Genomic DNA, 6,080 nt, shown 5'->3' on the forward strand with positions numbered 1-6,080 from the left:
TATGCCGCGGGAGCGGCCCTAGAAATAGCAAAAAGACAAAATAATAATAATAATAAAGAAGAAAACTAGTAATTATTTGGAGTTTAGAGAACCAGAGAGCCTATCTGAACTTAGTTTAAAAAAAAATTTAAAAATATACTCCAACATCAAATGAAAAATGTATTCATATAGCTAATAAATGTATCTTAATGGGGTAGTAAATGTTTCTTAAATCTTGGTACTGAATCTAAGATTTAAAGGTCACTGTTTAGGAGTTCCCGTTGTGGCTCAGTGGTTAATAAATCCGACTAGGAAGCATGAGGTTGCAGGTTCGATCCCTGGCCTTGCTCAGTGGGTTAAGGATCCGGCGTAGCCATGGGCTGTGGTGTAGGTTGCAGAGGAGGCTCGGATCCCGAGTTGCTGTGGCTCTGGTGTAGGCCGGCAGCTACAGCTCCGATTCGACCCCTAGCCTGGGAACCTCCATATGCTGAGGGAGCAGCCCAAGAAATGGCAAAAAGAGACAAAAAAAAAGGTCACTGTTTAACATTAGCATCATAAACTCAAAGTCAAACTAGCTGCTGGCCTACACCACAGCTCACAGCAACACCAGCTCCTTAACCCACTGACTAAGGCCAGGGATGGAACCCGCATCCTCATGGATACTGGTCCAGTTTGTAACCTGCTGAGCCACAACAGGAACTCCTTAAATGTATCCTCTTCATCACTACGGACTTTTAATAAAAGCTCTGACTTCAACACTCAGCAACATACTTACAAAAGGATTTTATATGACCAGAATTCACAGCTGAAAAATAATCACCTGGTGAATCAATAACTATGGTACATCCATACAATAGAATACAAGCTACCCACAAATAAGGATGGACACAAAAACACCACGACTGAATTTCAAGACCATTATGGTGAACAAAAGAAGCCAGCTACTTTGGTCTTTGGTCTGTAAAAATCAAGGCAATAATAGTGCCACGACTATTACCAGGATTCAGTGAGTTAATTCACATATTTCACATGATAAGCATTAACTAAATGGTATAATTATAGAAAGGAAAAAAAAAAAAAGTCACTCTACAACTAAGGAAATGAATTTGCAGACTTCCTCCCAGACCCCCAGACTTATTCTTTTCCTTCTCTTCATGGAAACTCCCAAACAATTCCAACTTTGAAAACGAAGTGTGCAATTTTCTTTTTTGCCTGAAGTATTTCTCCTTAGCTGACTCCTAAGAGGCCAGATTTTTCTCACAGGACTTAGTGGGATAATAATGTATATCCTCCTACATCACAAGCTGTGATGAGCATCAAAAAGAGCAATTTCTGTGAAACAGCTTTGTAATCTGCAAATCATGTCAGAATTGTAAGAGGCTACTGTTAAGGCCACTTGCTCAGATTGAAAGGGAGGATTCTCAAAGCAAATACAAGCTATAGAAAGTAGGTTCAAGGAGGTTACTTGTGGCTCAGCGGGTTAAGGATCCAGAGTTGCCACTGCTGTGGCTCTGGTTACAGCTGTAGCGCAGGTTCTATTCCTGCCTGGGAACTTCCAGCCTGCCTGCCATAGGTGTGGTTAACAAAAACAAAAAGAAAACCCGGTTGAGGAAAACCTTAGGACTCCTGGGGTATATCATTCCATTTTCAGGGGTTTTTTGTTTTGTTTTTTTCCTTCCTTTAACATGCATGGTATAATTTTTAGAAAAACCTCAAGTAAATGCAATGCTTTACACACATGCAATAGCCTGCAAAAAGTAAATATTTAAACTTTATATAACATGCAAACACAGAGGCACTAGGCCTCTTGGAAACAATTTCTGCACTCTGGTCTTCCTCCAAATTAAATTAACTGTGGGTTTTTAGTTGCTAAAAGATGTCACTGCTTATGTTTCACTACACAAATACTCTTAAACAAAAGCAAGTTTTTTTGTTTTTGTTTTTGTCTACAAAATCATGGAAGCAGACTTGTGAATAAACCATACTGTAAGACAGTCCACAGAGAGGTAGTGGGGTCTAACAGATAGAAACTAGATGGTATATTGGGCTTTCTTCAGTGAGTCATTATTTTACTCAAAATAACTTACTCAACTTGAAATGATTCATCTTCACCAAAAGATAATGATAATATCAAATATAATCACATTAGCCTAGCATTTTGGAATTCTTGTGAAAAAACCCATAAACATGGCATTGTGAACTTGGCTGTTAAGAATATATTCATTTTAGTTATCAGCTTGGAACTCACCTCCTAAAATTATATATACATAAAGTTTCTGCTGAGGAAAGTGTATCCATTTTGAAATGTTTCATTTATTTGAAAATACTATGGTTCCTTTTTTTTTTAATCACTTAAGTCTGCAATTTTACATTTCAAGTGAACAGAGCTGCAAATAAAACTTTTTTTAACCAACTGAAATGTATTTAGTTTGTTTGTTTTCTCTTTAAGGGCCATACATGTAGCATATGGAAGTTCCCAGGCTAGGGGTCCAATCGGAGCTATAGCCGCCAGCCTACGCCAGCGCCACACCAACTCGGGACCAGAGCCAAGGCTGTGACCTACAGCACAGCTCACGGCAACACCGGATCCTTAACCCACTGAGCAAAGCCAGGGATCGAACCCTCATCCTCATGGATACCAGTCGGGCTCCTTAACCACTGAGCCACACAGGAACTCCCTAGGCTGATTATTTAACAAAGGTATGAGAGGCTTAGTCAACTCCTTCTAGAAGATATAACTCCTCCTCATTCATTTTTACGGGTTTGATGGGTTTTAAAAGGAGTAATCCATACTTTTTAACAGATACTTTGAGGGCCTATTTTTGAATTATGATATTCTTAAATACTTAATTACATATTATATTACATGTTTCATTAGATAAAAGTAACTCCAAGATATTTTAAGATGTTCTACTGGACAATCCTAATGTGCTGGTTCTGGATAACAATTTTTTTTTTTTTTTTGTCTTTTTAGGGCCACACCCACGGCATATAGAGGTTCCCAGGCTAGGGATCCAATCGGAGCTATGAATGCCAGCCCACACCACAGGCACAGCAACGAGGGATCCAAGCCTCATCTGCAACCTACACCACAGCTCACGGCAACTCTGGATCCTTAACCCACTGAGCAAGGCTGGGGATCGAATCTTCGGCCTCATGGATGCTAGTCAGGTTCATTAACCACTGAGCCACAACGGGAACTCCGATAATAGAGTAATTTTGATGTTCAACATCCTTGTCTTATCTAATAAGTGACTGAGTAGGATGATGTATAATGAGATAGATTTTCATCATTTAAAACAAACACACACACACACACACACAATCAGCGTCTAATCAAGAGATAATCCTGGAACAAACACTGCAGAATTCGATCCAGACTGATACACATTCACTAGGTACTGGCGTTACAGATAAAGCAGAACAAAGAAGTTTAGTTTCCCGGATTCATTAGTCGGAGGCTGGGTTAAGGGAAAGTCCTCGGGGCAGGGGCGGTGAAGGTGGGAGAATTTGACTCGATTCCCCACCAAAGCCTTCAGCGGAAGCTCTCCATCTCCTACGTGTCTCGGGTGGGTGTTTTTACAGCTTGAAGAGCTGGAAGGCACAAGGAGACCTGAAAGTTAACCAGTGGGAAGATGAGAATTGCTCTAGGGGAAGGTAGGTCTCAGCAGGGAGGAGAACCCAGTGAACATTTAGTCATCACTATCAGTATCATCTGTCACCTCCAGGACACACGGCAAACAGCTGCATGTCAGGGAGACGAGGAGTTAAAGGACAGTATCATAGTGTAATTCCCATGATAAAAGCTAAAGCGGCGGATTACACAATGATTTGTTGCTTTATTAGCTGCATTTTCCAGCACACTGGCACTCTGAAAACTTCATCATATAAAACTACATTCCAAAAATGTGTAACGTACTTCATAAAACACCTGCTATAGACACATATATCCAGACACCCTATATCATCATGATAACTTCTCTCTCTGTAGGATGTGTGGGGTCATTTACATTTGCTTTGGTCAGGAAAAAAAAAAAAAAAAAAGTCACCAAATAAGAAAGCGTTATTTCAACAAGTACCTGCATCTCAGTCAAACTGAATGTTAGCTGCACAATCCAAATAAGTTACTCCACCATCAGTGCTGGTCTAAAAATCCTTCAAGTGTAGCTTTTCAACTAGGTCAAGCTCCATGTCCCCTGGATCCACCAACTTATTTGTTCATTCATCCAACAAGAAAGAGAGGGCAGAGAAAACAGGCTGAGGAAAAATCTTAGAACACTTGGTGTTTTTTTTTTTTTTTTAAAGATTTTTATTGTAGCTAATCTACAGCGTTCTGCCAATTTCTGCTGTACAGCAAAGTGACCCAGTTATACATTTATATACATTTTTTTTCCACATTCTTGGGGATTATCATTCATAATCTTAGGGTTTTTTTTTTTTCCTTTAACAAGCATAGTATAACTTTTGGCAAGACCCTAAGTAAATGCAATGCTTTATACGCAATAGATTACAAAATTCAGAGTAAATATATAAAACTTATAGAATGCAAACACACGGCCATTAATGCACAGCAGCTAAGCAGTGGCCATCACTTAGGAGGCACTAAGAAGATGCTCTGTGTTTAATCTGAATCTAGTAATTTTGGTTACTTTATTTTTTTAAATGCATAAGTCACACGGAAATGAATGCCACTTACCGTATTCTCTTTAAATATTAATAAAGGAATTACTCCATCAGGAACTCTTAACACTCATTAAGAAGTTGTTTGCATTTTACTGAGAAATTCAATGGATTCTATGAATATCTTCAGAACATCTTCAAGATACCTGACAGTCATTGGAGACATAAATTTTTTATCTAAAATATACAACTCCTGGAGTTCCCATCGTGGCTCAGCAGTTAATGAATCCAACTGGTATCCATGAGGATACAGGTTCGATCCCTGGCCTTGCTCAGTGGGTTAAGGATCCAGTGTTGCCGTGAGCTGTAGTGTAGGTCGCAGCCTTGGCTCGGGTCCCGAGTTGGTGTGGTGCTGGCGTAGGCCAGCGGCTTCAGCTCCGATTGGACTCCGGACCTGGGAACCTTCATATGCTGCCGTACAGCCCTAAAAAGACAAAAGACCAAAAAATTAAAAATTGAAAAATAATAATAAAACAAAACATACAACTCCTACCTTGGCAATTTCACAAGGCATATTGATATAAATCACATTGCTCAATATACTGTTCCTGATGATTCAGTAGAAAGTGATCTTCAGTTTCAATAAGCAGTCTTTCAATTCATGACTCTTTTTTAAGCAGATGAACCTAAGGACGTTTTCCCATCCACCTAAAGAGTATTAGGAGTTGTTTTCACAAAATAGAGTAACACGATTTCTATGAAGTCTTATAAGGGGGAAAAAAAAGTGTACATTCAAGTGTACATTGATTTGTAGAAGCAACCTCAAAATCTTATTCATCATTAGAGTGTGCTTTGTACACAGGCAATCCAAATAGCTATGGATAAAAAACTGAGTTCTCTTCAAGCAACTGATGAAGACTGGCTCTTCAGGAAAAAAAAAAAAAAATTGAGTCTAAAATCTCAACATGCCTAGCAATCTAGACTAAAATAGAACTTGTTCTCCCTTAGCTGACCAATATGTTCTATCCAAAATAGACTGCTATGGAGTTCTCTTGTGGCACAGCAGGCTAAGGATCCAGTGTTGTCACTGCAGCCGCTTGGGTCTCTGTAGTGGTGCAGGTTCAGTCCCTGGCCTGGGCACTTCCATATGCCATGGGCACAGGCAAAAAAGAAAAATAAATAAATAAAATAGACTTTTCTCTGAACCCAACTAAGCTTTATTGGGCATAAGGGAAACAACCGTGAGCAAACCCAGGGATACATGCAAATAACCTTGCCTTAAGGTACCAAGAGACTTGCCTATGAGAGAAAGTGCAGATGAGGTGCCGCAAGAAGTTTGCAAGAGGGAAAGAATACACAGGGCTAGGGCAGGAGGATCAGAGCCACTCTTCTGGCGGAAGAAGCATTTGAGCCTGGACGAGTCTATGACATCTCAGTGTGTGCTGTCAAGTGCAGTGGGTCGGCAAGGAGGGGACCAAAGA

This window comes from Phacochoerus africanus, chromosome 14, assembly GCF_016906955.1.
Source record: "Phacochoerus africanus isolate WHEZ1 chromosome 14, ROS_Pafr_v1, whole genome shotgun sequence".
In the NCBI taxonomy this organism is placed as follows: Eukaryota; Metazoa; Chordata; class Mammalia; order Artiodactyla; family Suidae; genus Phacochoerus; species Phacochoerus africanus.